The sequence below is a fragment of the Pseudonaja textilis genome, chromosome 4 (genome assembly GCF_049901715.1).
Source record: "Pseudonaja textilis isolate UNSWEBS1 chromosome 4, rPseTex1.2, whole genome shotgun sequence".
NCBI classification, from domain to species: Eukaryota; Metazoa; Chordata; class Lepidosauria; order Squamata; family Elapidae; genus Pseudonaja; species Pseudonaja textilis.
Window position 1 is genome coordinate 21,416,433 of NC_141993.1, and position 17,640 is coordinate 21,434,072.

General features: G+C 40.7%; 1 protein-coding gene and 1 long non-coding RNA gene across 3 annotated transcripts in view; one reads left to right on the top strand and one right to left on the bottom strand.

The window, feature by feature from the left end:
- Positions 1-999: 999 nt before the first annotated feature.
- Positions 1,000-17,640, bottom strand: part of LOC148125769 (uncharacterized) — a 116,090-nt gene continuing 99,449 nt past the window's right edge. Inside the window, exons 4-5 of one of the 2 annotated variants that reach the window (XR_015743423.1) lie at positions 5,239-5,317; positions 1,000-1,172 (exon numbers count right to left, since the gene is read on the bottom strand). This is a non-coding gene — a long non-coding RNA (uncharacterized LOC148125769). Of the gene's footprint in view, positions 1,173-1,369; positions 1,421-5,238; positions 5,318-17,640 lie in introns of those variants that run through there. The other variant, XR_015743424.1, reaches the window with a different exon arrangement.
- Positions 1,344-17,640, top strand: part of PCDH15 (protocadherin related 15) — a 579,778-nt gene continuing 563,481 nt past the window's right edge. The window contains exon 1 of the mRNA XM_087932347.1: positions 1,344-1,423. The gene's annotated coding sequence lies outside the window, so the exon portion shown is untranslated. The remainder of the gene's footprint in view (positions 1,424-17,640) is intronic.

The following is a 17,640-nucleotide window of genomic DNA, read 5'->3' on the forward strand; positions in this document are numbered from 1 at the left end:
TTTGAAATTTTATAATTACATTTAACTAGTGCTTATGTTACCTAATTAATTTAATGTTGTGTTGTTTTAAAAAATTATTACTTGATGCATACCATCATAGGAAATCATAATAAATAAATAGTTTAAATTGAATGATGATTGGAAACATTTAAATGATTCTGTTTCCTTTAGCCACTGTTTAATTTTGTACATTTCTGTATGAGCTGTTTAAAGTGTCCTTGAAAGAAAAAAAAGGGAGAAGCAAGCTGATTTGACCCTAAATAGTAAAAGGGAGAAGATTTTAATTAGAAACCTTTGACCCAGTAAATCAAATTGTTTCTTTTCCTTGCAATGCAATAGGTCAAAGGTATATAAGCCCTGGTTTTCCTTTTGTTCATGGTCACTCAGCAAAGTATCAAAGCTGTAATATTGATTGCATGCAAATAAAATTAAGTTGCATCTTCAAAGTGATTCAGTTGATTGAGCTAAGACAGACTTTTTGGCCACAAGAGTGCCATGGCTTTGATTGGATGAGAGAGGAGAAGCTGTCAAAGATTTGCAACACAGTCCTACCACTTTGTAGGCCTGTGGTTTCTGCCAGTTCCTTTATACCTCTCCACTCCTGAAACTATTTAAAAATTGATCACTTAGTAGAATTTCAACATGGCCAGCTTGGAGCTCGCCAATAAGCCTGGACCATGCCCGCCTACCCTCCGATCGCCTGCCAGCTGATGGGGCTTTGGACGTCCAGGTCAACAGCTCATGAGGAGCTGCTGCTATCCAGAATGGGGTAGCTGAGAGCAGTTTTTATTTTGGAAAAACCCAAGGGTTGAAGTAAAGATTTTGGTGATGGAGGTAACTTGCAAGGGTCTGCAGGGGTGGGTATGAGTCAGGAGGAGGAATTGGCAGGAGCAAGCCAATTTGGTGGATCTGGAATGATCTCTGTAGGAGACAAAAGCAGAAGGGGTTAGGGAACTCACCAAAAGAGGCAATCTGGGTCCTCATTTCACTGACCTCAGAAGGAGGGAAGATGAATCAACCTTGAGGCTAGTGAGATACGAACTCCCAAATTGCAGGCAGCCAGCAGGCATCAGAATTAGCCTGCAGTACTGCATTCTAACCACTGAGCCACCACAGCTTATGTGGTGAGCAAGATGACGACTGCAAGTTGGTTGCAGCTAGTGGTCCTTAACCTAGTTGAAAGGGAGAGAAAAAAAACAAGAAGAAAAAAGACATAAGGAAAAGATATACTGTATAATATCAATGGTCTTTTAATACAATATAGTCATACAATTATGTAAATATTGTAAGATATTTCAACCACTTTAAAATAATTGTATTTTTATTTTCAGGTTTTATCTGCAAGTTTTGTGACAATGGAACATAAATTACCAAAAGTCATCTTATTGTGAACTTCAACCAGCATCATGTCTCCTAAACCCTGGTAAGAAAAAAAAACATATTTTCAAAAAATAAAATTATTTTATTTATTTATCAAATTAATTTGCCTCCCATTTCGGGGTTCAGGCAATTCTTACTTTCAATGAAGAACTGAGAAAAGCCTTGGAATAAAACTCCCATGAAGAATCAAATAAATAAATAAATAAACACTCCTTTCTTTGTAAGTTTTTATGGGGACGTTGCCTAGTCAACTAAGTTACTTAGTCTAAGAGGTATGAGAGATTTCCAGGACTGTAAAATAAAAAGGAAAGGGTTGGTGGGTTTTTTTTGTTTTTTGTTTAAAGAATCACTAACACGCCTGGAAAAAGACTGAGACAAACTAGATTCATATTTGACTCAAAGGAACCTTCCTTTTCAGACAGACCAATAAATATATGCTAACAACAAGCTATTTATTGAGGGACAAATGGAATGTAAGAGAAACTGCATTAATCCACACATCAATTAATTTCTTGATTACTACATTAATTAAGTTAAAAGCAAATGTGGGGAAGCTATTGGTGCAATGAAACTTTCACGGAGGTGAATAGAAGCTATTTCTTTTTATTTCCTAAATATGCACATCATATAAAACATCTCAGCAATTGGTATCTGAAGAGAACTTATTAAAATAATTTGTGTTCCGTTTCTTACCAGCTCATGCTTCTTTGGATATTATATCCTGATAATATAATATCAGATCATATTTTGCTTCGGAAGTCAATAGATCGGGTATGTTAAAGAACTTTGACTATATACAGTTGGATCCTAATTCATCTGTTATTTACATAGCCAACTATATTTAACAATATTAATCAACCTGTATTTATTTTAAGACATGTGTATAAGAGTACACCATAGGAAATACAGCAATTAAATTGACTGTATTCTGCTTTCAATACTTAAAACAGAACAAATACTGTAATATATACATGCATGCATGCAGTACATACATACATACATACATACATACATACATAGCAAGAGAGAGATGTCAAATCATAAAACATTTTGTATACACATTATTATAGTTGTCAACAGAAAGAAGGGGGGATTTCAAAAAGCAGGCAGCAATGTGGAATCGAAAGTACATTCCATTCATATTTTCTCCAGAGACTGATTGAATGATTAGATGACTGCTGTGCAAAAATCTAATTGGAGAGCGTGACTGATGACTCTTGGCTAGATATGTGTTTTGTTGGATGATACACCCAGAGGGGTGGGGGGAAAAGCAGGACCAAGGGTGACAGTGAATTACGTATCTCAGAGTTGGTTACGTCCAGGCTAATACCAGCATGTTAACTTTAATAAATCCTTTGGAGTTTTGGGAGTGTGGCTCAAGGCTCATGATTTAATTGGAATAACTGCCAGAATCCTGACAGGAGAAGTGTAGAATTATTTCCCATCTTTGATTGTTCTACTTTCAATCAACAACATTTTGGCTATAAGTGATTCCTAATATAAGTCTTTCTATTTGTTTCTGCTTTCAAAAAGCAAAACAGATGGCAAGATCGGGAAGAGACATGTAATGTATAACACAACAAATTGGCATGGTTTTGAAGGTAGCATTTTAATATTAATCATATATAGTATTGTCCTGTATAATGTTGCTACAGCAGAGTCCATAGGATTGTCTGGGGTGCTACACATCCTCTTCACAATATGTTTTCCTTCTTACCCTCTATATTGGTTCTCATTTGTCTCTAGATTAGCAATCCTAATATGTATAAAGTAACATCAGCCTATTAGAGACCAACCTGATCTTTGGTTACATTTATTGCATTTGTAGCATACTGAGAAGATGTGACAAATCTGACTGATACGTTATTACTGTTAGAAAGTGAATGTAGCATGAGAATGATTATGATCTATACTCTTGTCTAGACCTATTGCTTGAAACACTATGTGAAGGTATTCAGTGAACATTTTGATAATCAAAAGCCAATACCTATGGATCCATTTTATGACTTATTTTATGTTTGTGTTGGAATATAGATAATCTACCTGTCTATTTCCCCTGTAAGTCCAATTTAAGATAAAAATAAGAGGAATGATGTCAACCTTTCAAAGTAATGCAAAGTTTAGTAACATAATGCATAATTCAGGATGATATGCTCAACAAAATACTGGAATGAAGGTAGGAATGTAGAAAAGAGATAGTATACGTCTTCCAAGACCCATTTATCTAAAGATCTGGAAGGTCAGAGGATAGAGGAATGAGTCAGGGGGTAGAGGAATGAGTGGTTATATGCACTCATATATAAAATTGGCAGTTTATTAATTGCACTGGGGGATTATATTTGGAGAATTGGGTGGGTTGTTGTTGTTTTTTTGGTTTTTTAACCTTGCAAGATGTCCAGAACCAATTATGTGAGAAGCATGGCAATCTATTGCCTGTCTATCATATTTATGGTCTGTTTGTCTGCCTAGTGTTCTTTTGAACTTTCAGCATCTTGATGTCAGAAAGAATGCTTTGAATGTTGGCAATGGAATGCAAGCTCAAATCTTAAAAACTTAAATTTTGTTGCATCTAGTTTTAAAACATTTGAAGCAGATTAAATGATTCTGCCCTATAGAGAAGTAAAGAAAAGGTAGCTGACAAACTGACTGTGCTAAAATCTGAATCCAGTCCTATGTAGTATTCTGAAAATTATATTAAAAACAATTGTCACATGGTTCTTTTGTGATAAATATGGAATTAACACCAAAGCTAGGGAAAAAAAAACATTTTAAAGCGAAAATAATTTATAAAGGTTGAAAAACAGCTACATACATCAAATATTATTTCTCAACAAATGAAGTTCTCAGTTGCTTTTCCCTCAGAGCAGATTTCCATGGTAATCCAAAGCCAGGACATAAGAAACAAAAATCCCTTGCCCTTTTTTTCCTAATGCTTCTGTTTTCCAGACGATCCATTTACAGTATTTCAGGGGCTATTTGTTGGAGTCACTTTCGTTAGATCTGTTTGAAGTTTTCTGTTGTGTGCTTGTAAATCACCTACCCACATTAGTTTGGACAGCTTTGGACTCTGATTCATATTTTAAGGTTTGTTATGGTCAATAGACATTATTAATGTGAAATAACTCATATCCTAGATACACACTGCTGTGGGAGATAGTTACTTCATTTACAAACCAATTTTTGTGTCACACTAGCATAGCAAATAGTTGTTTAAAATGGCACATTGGACATATGAGAGAAGGAGACTGAAACTTGTTTTAGTTAATCTGTAATGCAAATGTCAGGGCTACCTGAGCATGTATGCAGATCAGTAAGGATTTGTGATCCCTGCCATAAGAACAGAAGAATGAGTAAAGAAAATGAATATTGAAGGTGCAGATTAAATAGATCCTATTCATTTTAGACATACCAAGAAACAAACATTTTAATTTGTTGCAACATTCAATTGGCCTGAATGTCTATTTCCACCCTAAATATATTCCTTCTTCTATTATTCTATTTTGGTAGATTAACATTCTAATGAATTATACATGAGTATGATTTTTTTGTTCAAAATTTCTAATTTCAATTGCTACACTGGTTGTCTTTTGCTATGTTAAAAGCTTATGTGAAAACTTGTATCAAAAATAATCACATTATGCTTGCTCATTTCAAAATTTATTCAGTTTTTTGCTACATTTCATTATGCTATCATGTAAATATTAATGAAAGTTAGTCACCATGGAAATGAGATATTTGAGGAAAGATGCCAGAGTGACCAGAAGGGATACAATAAAAAATGAGATCATTAGAGAAAGAATTGGAATAGAACCAATCTTAAACTACCTACAAAGACAGCACATTAAGTGGTTTGCTCACCTGCAGAAAATGTCTTGGGATTCTATACTATACAAGACAAGTACAAAAAGACAAGAAGACAAAAGAACACAAGGCATACCTAGAAGAACACATCAACACATCAAAGACACATCATATCAGCATCAAATAATAATGGATGAGGACAGAAGTACAAGAACATCTCCCTTAACACCCAGTGATAAAAGAGGACATTAAGAAAAAGATCGCAGAATTATGTTTCAGAAAGTAGTTCCTTACATTTATTCAGAAAGTGAAAAAAAATTCCTTTCCCTACATCTCTTATCAGTTGAAAACACCTTTAACATTTTAGACTTGCAAAAGTAGCTGTTCAAAATTCTAAAATGATATATTTCTATGGGATGGCGTCTTCTATCCAATGTATTGTTACAGTGACAATCCCATATATTCAAAATCATTGTCTTGGTTCAATTTCAAGGAGACATATAATCTCTGACATATTTCAAGTACAAAGCTGAATCAGTTACTTCAGATTTATCATATCAGTTACATCGTTGATAGTGTTATTTACCATGTTATATATAGCATTCACTTGAAAAATACACACACAGCTACACACAGACATTATTCTGGCCTTCAAAGAACTTTTTAAATATCATAGAATCCTAAATAAAGAACTCTGAATTATACCTTCCTAGTGGAAGTAAATTTTATTTTATTTTATTTTATTTTATTTGTCAATTGTTTACAAGATAATAAGTATAAGTGTATACATAGTTATGAATACATGAAATGGGTACATATAAGAAAAATAAAAGAAAAATAAAAGAAACAATAGGACAGGGACGGTAGGCACGTTGGTGCGCTTATGCACGCCCCCTACAGACCTCTTAGGAAAGGGGTGAGGTCAATAGTAGACAGTCTAAGGTTAAAGTTTTTGGGGTTTGTGGAAGAAACTACAGAGTCAGGTAGAGTATTCCAGACATTGATCACTCTGTTGCTGAAGTCGTATTTCCTGCAATCAAGCTTGGTGCGGTTAACCTTGAGTTTGTATCTGTTGTGTGCTCTTGTGTTGTTATGGTTGAAGCTGAAGTATTCATTGACAGGTAGGACATTGCAATGTATGATTTTATATACCATGCTTAAATCAGACCGAAGACGGCGTAATTAAAGGTTTTCTAGTTCTAGAATTTCAAGTCTGGTGGCATAAGGTATTCTACAACGAGTAGAGGAGTGGAGAACTCTTCTTGTGAAATATTTCTGGACTTTCTCAATTGTGCTAATATCAGATACGTAATGTGGGTTCCAGACTGATGAGCTGTATTCGAGTATTGGTCTAGCAAATGTTTTGTATGCTCTAGTTAGTAGTGTGATATTACCAGAGAAAAAGCTACGTAAGATTAGGTTAACAACTCTTAATGCCTTTTTGGCTATGTAGTTGCAGTGGGCTCTAGCACTTAGATCATTAGAGGTGAGTATTCCAAGGTCCTTTACAGAGCTTGGATCATCAACAAGATCTTGACTATTCAGCTTGTATTTTATTTTCGGATTTTTTTGCCAATATGTAAGACAGAGCATTTATTTGTTGAGATTTGAAGTTGCCATTTGTTTGACCATTCTGATACACAGTCAAGATCTTTTTGAAGGGTAGCAGTATTGTCTGTGGTATTGAACAGCTTTACATCATCAGCGAAAAGAACGCAGTTGCTCTTAATATGATCACAGAGGTCATTTATGTAGAGTATGAAGAGAGTTGGTCCTAGAACACTGCCTTGGGGACACCACTATTGACAGGTACAGAATTTGATAGGACGCTCCCAATTTTGACCATTTGTTGTCTGTTTGACAGGAATGCTTCTATCCAGTTATGCAGTTGTCCAGAGATACCATAGGATTTTATTTTTAGTAGTAGTTTGTCATGTACCACTGAATCAAAGGCTTTACAGAAGTCTATGTAGATTGCATCTATTGTTTTGCCCTGATCAAGTTGTGTAGTCCATATGTTTTTGCAGTGTAAGAGTTGCAGATTACAGGATAGTTTTTTTCTGAAACCAAATTGTTTATTGGAGAGTAGGTTGTTTGTCTCTAAGTGGAGGAGGATGGATTGGTTAATAATTGATTCCATGACTTTACAGGAGACGCAGCATAAGGAGATTGGTCTGTAATTTTCAACTAGGCTGGGGTCTCCCTTTTTGAAGATGGGGATGACTGTGGCTTGTGACCATAGGTTAGGCAAGGAGCTGGTCCTGAAAGATTTTTCAAAGATTATGCTTAGAGGTTTGGCTATGGCAGTGGATAGCTTTTTTAAGAAATAGGCACATATTCCATCCAGTCCAATAGATAGAGATGGTTTTAGATTGCGTAGTGCTTTTTCAACATTGTCTTCTGTAAAATCGATATGTATTAGATCATTGTAGTTATCTGTGGTTCGGCTAGGAAATACTGGGCATGATCCATTGCTGTTTACAAATACTGAGCCAAAAAATGTGTTAAAGATGTTGCTTTAATGTTGTCGTTGTTGCAGTCTTTACCATTAGGTCCTAGCAGGGGTGGGATGGACCTTGAATCTTTTAGTTTGTTGTTTACAAAATTGTAAAAAGCACTGGTGGAATTGGTGCCTAGAAGGTTTTCCTCTTGTTTAATGTGATAATTGGTGCATTCGGTCTTTATTTGGTGGCATAAATTTTTGTATCGGCTTTTGAAATTGGCAACATGACCAGATTTGTTTTTCCGCCAGAGTGATCTCTTTTTGGATTGAAGTTTCCTTATTGTTATGGGCAATCTGTTTTTTTTTGTTTTGTTTTGTTTTGGGAGTTGCTGTTGGTACATATAGTTTGATGACTCTTTTGACTTCAAGTAAAAATATGTTGTAATGGTCTTCAACAGTATTGCATCCAGTGAATAGAGATTGCCAATCAAGGGATGAGAGATCGTTGTTTATAAGATCATAGTTGCCTTTTTTGAAATTATAATTGGGGATTACATCATTGTGGTGGTTTTTGTGTGGACGTATGTTGAGACAAAAGTCAATCATATTGTGGTCACTGCTGGAAAAGGGTTCTTTAGTTTGTATTCCGTAAATTAAATTCAAACTATTGCAGAAGATGAGATCGAGGCAGTTGTTTAGTCTAGTGTTGTTGGTTACTAGTTGTTCCAGTCCCAGATTTGTAACAGCATTGTAAAAGGTTGCATGTATGGTTTCAGTAGTACATTCATTTAGGGTCCAGTCAATATGAGGCAGATTGAAATCACCAAGAAAGATAAAAGGGTATGGGCAGGATGCTGCCCATGTTAGTAGTGTATTTAGCTTGTTTACATGTTCGATGTCATAATCAGGTGCTCTGTAACATAGTAAGAATTGAATTGTGATATTTAAGGATAGTTCACAGATAATGGTCTCAGGAAGAGCAAGCTCCTGGGTAACTTGGATATTTTTTAGATGTAAGGACTTTTTATAGAAGATAGCAACACCACCTCCTCTACGAATTTCACGATCTGATCAGTAAACATGATAGTCTCTTATTGTAGTAATGGAGTCAGGGAGAGATGCGTTGAGCCATGTTTCACAGACAAATATAATGTCGAATTTAGCCATATTTAGTAGGAGGAAAAATTCAGGTATTTTATTTACAAGGCTTCTTGCATTGAGTAGCTTGCATTTAAGGCCAGCAGTAGTTGGAATTGAGGTGTGCCTAGTCTTGGGTGATGGTGGATTGGTTGAGGTAGGGTTGTGGTTGAAGGTTAAAGCTGAGTTGCGGGATGTGCGACTTACTTTTGATACAGTCAGCATGGTAGTCAATGTACAGGCCCTTCTCTCCATTGTCTAGACGTTTTTTGAGTTCAGTGCGGAGTACACGGGAGCGGGCACGTTGCTGTATGGTTAGGTCAGGGCGACAACTGAGGTTCTTATGGTTGGTGTTGGTTTTGGCGAGTGAATTTATAGTGTAAATGAATTTGCGTTTGCTTGATTCATTTTTGCAAATGACCCTGCAGAAGCGTGGGGTCACAGAGCTGTCTGTTTTTGAGCTCTCGGCCAATGCGGGAAATGTCAAGTATTTCATCAGGGGAGATGGTTGATGCTTGATAATCACTGATGATGTTTCGGACAGTTGTGATGTCATCATTATCATTGATGCCCTCTAGACCAAATAAGATGGCGTTTGGACGTTTCCGTTCACGCTCAACAGCTTCTCTGATGAGGATTGGGATATCAATATTTGTCTGGGTTATGTTTTTTTGTGGATTGGGTTGTGGATTGGGTTGTGGTTGTTGAGTAGAGATGTGGTTTGTAGCTATTGGATGTTCAGGTTTTTGCGTCTTTTTTTTCGAGGTTGGATAATCTTTCTTTTAAGGCGTCCAGGGATGCTACTATGGTGTCAAGGGATGTTAATCGTGTTTCAATGGTATCAACTCTTTCCAACAGATCCAGTTTGGGTCTGCATGATTTGCAGAGATATGGAAACTCATTGGATGATTCTAGGTATTGAATCATTTGCTTGGGTAATCCCAAGCAGTCATGATGAGCGTATTTGTTACACAGAGAACATTTGATGGAGTTTTCATTATCCTTTAGAGTTTTGTAGCATTTAAGGCATGTGCAGGAGTCTTGTGGTTCATTGTTGGGGATTAATTTCTCTTTAGGTAGTGGTTTGGCATTGGATTTTTTTCTTGGCATGGTAGGTTTGTTAAGATAGTACGTTGATTGAATTAATTAATGGAACAATTTTGGGTAATCAATATAGCCAATATCACACCAATCAATCAATTGCAGTAATCTCTCTAGTCAGCTAATTTCCTAAGCAACAATCAACCTAATCAATTAATTACACTAACTACTAATCAATTAATTACACTAATCATTAGTCACACTGTTCAATTAAATTCACTAAATCACTGATTTTACTAATCAATTAAGTTACATGAATCTTGATCTTTTAAACTAGTCAGTAATCACACTCTTTGCACTAAACACTCTAATCACACTAATCAATTAATACAATAAATCAATTAAACCATTAATAAAATATTTTATAGAAATTGATTATCTAATCATTGATGTAGGTGATGAGGTAGAAAAGTTGTAAGTTTTGAGGTAATGAATTAATGGGTGTTTGATTAAAGTAATGAGGTAGTATTGAGAATCTTTAAGGAAAGGGTTGTTTGTTTTTTCTAGCAGCTGTGATAGACTGGGTAAGAGGAATTTATTGCTCTGATTGCTGCTGTTATTGCTCTGTAAACAAAAGGCTGTAACAGGATGTTCAAAGCACACTGGGTTTTTGAAAGAGAGCAAAACTCGCTGAATTAAAACACTTTAACTACAATCAATATGTCTCTGAATAAGATTGTTTTGCAATAGTTTCCTAAAGTTCTTCAAGTTGAGTAGCACTAAAAATACAGTCCAGAAATTTGGGTTAACTAATCCAATCTGTCCTTTACTTTTAAAGTTACTTCTAGTTGCAATACCTTTTTTTTAACTAAATCTGACAGTCACTCCAGATCGTTAATCACAGTTATTTTCCTCCTTTGAGTCCCACTTTCCAAGGAAAATTCCACTGCAGAAATTTGAGTGATTCTAATCAAGACTAAGCACGCTGTTACAAGATCTTTCCTTTCTTTTTCACTTCTGTCTTAGCTGACTTACTGGTTTTGATTTAGCTATGCAGGCAATTCTCTTTTTAGTTCCGATGGAGGGGTTTTCTTCGGGTCAGTCAAGGAGACTGTCCTCTCCTCTCAACAACCGAAGCATTCCTCTGCCGTCCAGGGTAACTTTTGGCTCCTAAGAGCCTCAGGGCTTTCTCCTCCCTCCTTGTTTCTCCCTGCCAGCTGTCCAATGTGGCTCCAGGGAAACTGTGTGGGGGATATTAATGGAAACGCGTTGTCTGGCGTGGAAGATACTTCTATCAGCTGTGTGAGGGATTTAAATGAAGGTACGTTGTTTGCACTCCTCAGGCTCCAAGTGATCCAGTTCAAGAGCTCCACCAGTGTGGTTAATAGGGCTCGATGGAAAGTGCAGCAGCGAATCCACATCTAACAGACTGGGCATATGCCAAAGCCTCACGTAGGCAAAGGAGTTTTGATATATGCCAAGCCTCACGTAGGCAAAGGAGTTTTCGATACCTGCAAGACCTCACGTAGGCTGAAAGCAGGTATCAGGAACAAAAAGATGCTGCCCACCTTGGGCTACTGGCTGGACTGCAGGCGCGGATTGGTTACTTTGTATCCCTTAAGCACTGTGATTGGGTGCTACAATGTATCCACTGAGACCCCCCACTCTTTTAACATGTAAAGTAGACTGAACTCTCTCTTTTGTGATGTTTAACATTGTGTGTTCAATAAAAGAGCTTCCCTGAGCACGTGTTCGGGGCTGCTCATCCAAGACTGAACCGGCTTGGTCTCTTTCTTGATGCATTGGACTCAATGAGAAGCCCTCCTAATGCGGAGCAAAGCCGCATCAGAACTCTCTCTTTTGTGACGTTTAACATTGTGTGTTCAATAAAAGAGCTTCCCTGAGTGCGTGCTTGGGGCTGCTCATCCAAGACTGAACCGGCTTGGTCTCTTTCTTGATGCATTGGACTCAATGAGAAGCCCTCCTAATGCGGAGCAAAGCCGCATCTGGTGACCCCGACGTGATCTGCTGAAAAGAAGCAGACCCGCCTGCCTTCAACCTCCCATCTCACCCGGCCGGACGAGCCAGTTGCAACCCAGGGACGCCGTCTAGTGTCACAGATCCCTCCCCAGGAGAAATCCTCCCTTCAGGTGAGTATGGGCAGGAAATTCTCTAAAGCGCAGATGGTGCATCTGCAGGAATTAAGGGAATTAACGAAGAGCTCAATTTTGATTCTTAGGAGTCAGGGCAAAATGCTCCCGGCTCCAACTAAAAAGGACCTCATAGCCCTTTTAAAGTACATCCACACGCAATGTCCGGCTTATCCGGAAAAGGGGTCCTTAAAAGTCTCCACATGGCAACGTTTGGGTGACTTTTTTCATGATACTCCCAGGGCTCCGCCAAAGATTTTAACCACCTGGCGGATAATTATGGAATGTTTAAAAATTCAGAGCTCAGCGCTGACTAACGCTGGCACACACCCCCTGCGGGAGGTCCCCCTCCCTATGCTGCTGAGACCAAAACCAAAGATGCTCTCCCACTGGGAGCCTCTTCCCCCACAGCTCCTGAACCCTTGGTTCCTCCTAAATTAAATCCTGCGGGGGATCAGACACCCATGGGAGCAGTTGCACAAGCCATGGCACAGGGGTGCAAGGAGGGCTCTCTTACCCTAGAGGAGCTCTCCCTCTGCCCCATAGAATATGTGGGGGATGGAGCTGGGAATGTGCCTAGGCTTGAACCCTTATCCATGAAATTAATTAGAGATTTAAAACAAGCTGTGGCCATGTATGGCATTCAGGCACCTTATGTCAGAGGTCTCATTAACACCATCAGCACCTCCCTTTTTCTCCAAAAGGCTGTCCAGAGGCAAATTTCAAATGGAGAGGCCCGCAGAGAGCTTCTGTTGAAATTAGCCTTTGAGAATGCAAATGAGGATTGCAAAAGGATTCTGCAGCCTCTGGCTGCCCGAGGGGGGGTTTCCCTCTTGGACTATCTAAAGGCTAGCAGAATCGTGGGGACTGTTTCCTACAATATGAAACACCTGGCAATGGCCCTACAGCAAGCAAATTCTCAAAACAGGCCGGCTGGGAATTGCTTCAATTGTGGGAAACCAGGCCACTTCAAAGCACAATGTAGGGCTAGGGACAATCCACAAAACAACAACAAGCCAAAAACAATTTGCCCAAGGTGCAAAAAAAAAGGGTACCACTGGGCAAACCAGTGTTGCAGCAGCACCCCCCAACCGCAGGGAAACTAGAGGGGGAGCAGTCAGCCAGCCCCACTCCAAAGGCTGACACCATATCTTTCCAATTAGTTGCTTCTGAAGATATGGAAATTGACATCCCAGGCACTGTGTACTTTCTCCCCATGTGTCTGAATAACTCCTCTCCCCCCTCTCGCTTTCAATGGAAAGTCCTACCTCAGGGCATGCTCAACAGCCCCACCATGTGTCAGCACTATGTAAATAAGGTCCTGTTACCCTATCGTTCTGCCTATCCACAATTTCTGGTGTATCATTACATGGATGACATCCTTGTTGCTGCTCCTGGACCCCCAGGTACAGTGTTTGCTTCATTCTCTTTCCTGAAAGCCATCCTCGCAAAGGGAGGCTTGCACATAGCACCTGAAAAGGTACAAGTGCTGACTCCCTATGCATATCTAGGCTATAAAATGCTCTCAACTACTGCCTATCCTTCACTCCCCTCACTCTCTCTGCCTCCTCAACCTGCCCTGGTTCAGCTTCAACAATATCTGGGCACCATTAATTGGGCCCGACCTTTCCTGTCACTAACCACTGACACTCTCTCTCCGCTGTTCGAAGCCCTTACTTGGGGAAAAGAGCCCGCTGACAAAATATCCTTGCAGCAACCTCAGCTTCAAGCGCTGACCCATATAGAAGAGAACATATGTAGAATATGGGTGGATAGGGCCGCTGCCAATACTCCTCTAGATATGGTCATTCTAGCCACCCCAAGGCTCTTAACCGCGGCAGTGACCCAAAAGGACCAAAAGCTCCACATCTTAGAGTGGATCCATCTCTCCCACACGCCCTGATGCTCCATCACTTCCAAACCAACTCAATTGGCTCAATTAATCGTAAAGGGCAGGAGCCACACAAAAGCACTCATGGGGATAGATGTCTCCACACTTTTTATCCCCTTCTCGCTGCAAATTTGGGAACCTCTATTCCAAAACTCCCAGGAGCTTCAGTTGGCCTTATCCGACTGGCCTGGGCTAGTCTCCTGCCACCCACCCGCTGACCCACGTTTTCAGATCATTCGAACCATACCCATCTCCTTCTCTTCTCCCATCAGCAAACAGCCTTTGGTCAGTGCCCTGACTATATTTGCTGATGGCAGCAGGGAACGAGGGGCATGCGCTTGGCAAAAGAATGGAGCATGGCACACCAAAACCACCCCTGTGCAGACTTCACCACAAAGGGCTGAGCTTGCTGCAACCATACTAGTCCTCCAAAATTTCAGCGAACCCCTCAACTTGATCTTGGACAGCCTGTATGTTACCCAAATAGTCTCTACCATCCACGACTCTTACCTCTCTCCCGCTATTGACAAGAACCTTCTCTCTCTTTTTGTTACACTGCAACAGCTTGTTGCGCAATGACAACACCCTCTCTTTATAGCCCACATTCGCAGCCACCAGCCTTTCCCAGGAATTCTCCAGGAAGGCAATGACATGGCTGATCAAGCGTCTGCAGGTATAATGACCACGCACACCCTAATTCCCTGGGAAAGCCATTCTTACTTTCATCAAAATGCCAAAGCCCTCATGAAACATTTTAACCTTACCATGGCAGAAGCCTCAGCCATCAGACAGCAATGCCCCACCTGCAGTCAGCAAGCCAATTCCATCCCCTTAGGAGTAAATCCACACGGGTTGAAAGCCTGTGAAATATGGCAAATGGACGTTACTCAGTTTCCTCCATTTGCCCCCTGGAAGTACCTGCATGTCACAATTGATACTTATTCAGGGTTCATAATGGCAACCCCGCAGAGAGGAGAAGCCTCTAAACATGTCATTAACCACTGCATTCGCACCTTTGCATTGTTGGGACGCCCAAATGAAATAAAAACAGACAATGGTCCTGCATACACTAGTGTGGCTATGTCAGAATTTTGCTCTAAGTGGCAGGTCACCCACAAATTTGGGATCCCTTACAACAGCCAGGGACAAGCCCTGGCAGAGAGAGCCAATTTAACTTTAAAGACAGTGCTAGAACGACATCTGACCAAAGGGAAAAAACCCCTTGGCCTCCCGGCGATGCAAAACACCCTTAATCGTTGCCTTTATACGCTTAATTTCCTCAATCTCTCTGGCACCCCTGCTACAACAACAGCAGAGCGACACTTTTCCTCCCCACCCTCTCCTGATTCTCCCAAACCACAGGTATACTACCGCCAACTGCCAGACCCTGCTTGGAAGGGTCCTGCTGATCTCCTCACCTGGGGTCGCGGCTACGCAGCTATCCAGCTTCCAGATCGTGTCCTGTGGGTTCCTGGACGGCACGTCAGACCATACCACCCCAAGGTAGCAAAACCACCAGCTGCAGACATATCAACATGATCTGCCCTGCTGCTTCACTGACCCTCCTCCTCCTCCTCTTCCTCCTTGCTGCACACGCCTCCAAAGTTTCCATTCCATCCGTACTTCACGCCAGACACCCCCCTCCTGCTGACCTGCACTGCATCCTGGAACATTTTTCCTCCTTATCTCAGATGGTCAACGCTTCCTCAGCCATGGTCCTACATCTCCAGCAACGCCTCTTTCCGGGTCAACACCTTTGAACAACCCCCTCGAGCTACACTCCTCATATCCCATCCTACTGCAACCACCTACTATTGTTCAGGTCGATGCCTCCATGATTCCACGCGCAACACCTACAGCTCCTGGACAATCCTCAGACCTCATCATCATCACAGACAATTTGTGAATCAGCCTGACACTCATATTCAGAACCCCACTTTGCTGCATAGGATTAAAAGATCACAAAAACCCACCAAACCAGATGACTGCACCCCCTGCTTGACCAAAACCACACAAGCAGGCTTCACTCGACTGACTCTCATTTACCATACCCAGCAACCACAGAGATGACTTTCTACTGGGAAAACTTGCCAGAATAACGGGACTATGTATCAGTTATGCAAAATGAACTCAAAAACTATTTGCTATGACCCCAAGGCGGCTGTTCGCCTCAATGTTACTTTGTGGGCCGGACTTCCAAAAGCCTCTGGCAGAGCCGATCCTGAAGGGGAGGGAAAACTTTATTACCTAAATCACACCACTGTGCTTAAGGATGGTACTGACCCAATTGTTTTAACTTTTGACGTTTGCATTGCTTGTTCCAAACCAGGGGGATATCCTTGTGGGTCAGATGATTGGAAAACCAAATATGCTCATGATCATAAGTATTTGTGTCCCACGCCCATCAATTGGGCCGTAGGAAACCCTAATCATTGGATCCCTTGCGGGGGCTCCATTGAATGCTCGGGTTGGTCTTGTGTCTGTGATTACACTGGGGGAGGGTACTCAGGCTGCAATCATCTGTCACATTTTAAACGAGTATCAGGGTCTACCAAGGACAACAAGGTAGAGATCACTATCTCCAGACAACACCCCGCCATGGATACCTATGGTATAGGGATCAATGGCATAGGAGCAGACCCAAACACCTACATTACTATAAAAACAGAAGTGATATATGAGGGTAAGGAAACATCATTAGGCTGGTCAGTGTATAATAATTTAAGAAAGTTAGATAAAGCTCCTGATACCAGCATAATAGCAAAAAACCTATTCATGGACATGGCAGAAAAAATTGCAAAACAACTTGCAATAACCAATTGCTTTGTCTGCGGGGGAACCACCACAGGAGAACAGTGGCCATGGCAAGCCTTAGAAGCCTCGCCATCACTGTTCAACAACATGTCTTCTATAGGAAACATAACAGCCAGAACTGCCCCCGACCCCCTTATCTGGACAATTACTACCAATCTAATCGGTAGAAACTGCTTCTCCCGAAACGGGTCCATTCCAGTAGGACATCTCCTTTGTTTAGGTACGTGGGACATCTCCTACCGGAATTGGACAGCACCTGATAATGCTACTACCACACCCACAAAATTCAACACAACCCTCCTCCCTTATCTCAGGGACACTTCATCCTCCCAGAACTGGACTGCACCCAATGACATGTATTGGATCTGCGGTAACCTAGCCTACCCATTCCTCCCAGCAGATTGGCAAGGGTCATGTGTATTGGGATGGATAAGACCTTCCTTCTTCCTCCTTCCAATCTCAGTGAAGCAGGAACTAGGCATCCCTGTTTATGACATGTTGTCTCGCAAAAAAAGGGAAGCCGTAGGAATGGGGGGTATGTGGAAGGTTTAATCTCACAAATTGCTGTCTTCAAATTGACAAGGTTGGCAAAGTCGTAGCGCAGTTAACTACTGAGATGCGACAATTAACCTACAATCCGGATCAAGTATGGCGAGGTATGGACCTCAAAAATATCTTTGGCTCCTGGCTCCCAAAACTGCCAGGATTACAAGCTATAGTAGCGCTCATAGGTATTGTTGCTGCTGGGTGTGTCATTCTTCCATGTATATTACCAATCTTTGTTCGCACCATCTCTAATAGTCTGTCACTGCTAGCAGAAAAACGCGCCATTGCACAGGTCAATGCCCTCTGGGAAAAAGAATCTCTGTACAAAGCTATACCCTCAGAGGACCCCGATGAGAACATGCGCACGGGCTTCTGTATGGGCTATAGCGAAGAACCAGAAGAAATCCCTCTGCGTAAAACTAAAACAGAGGAGATGC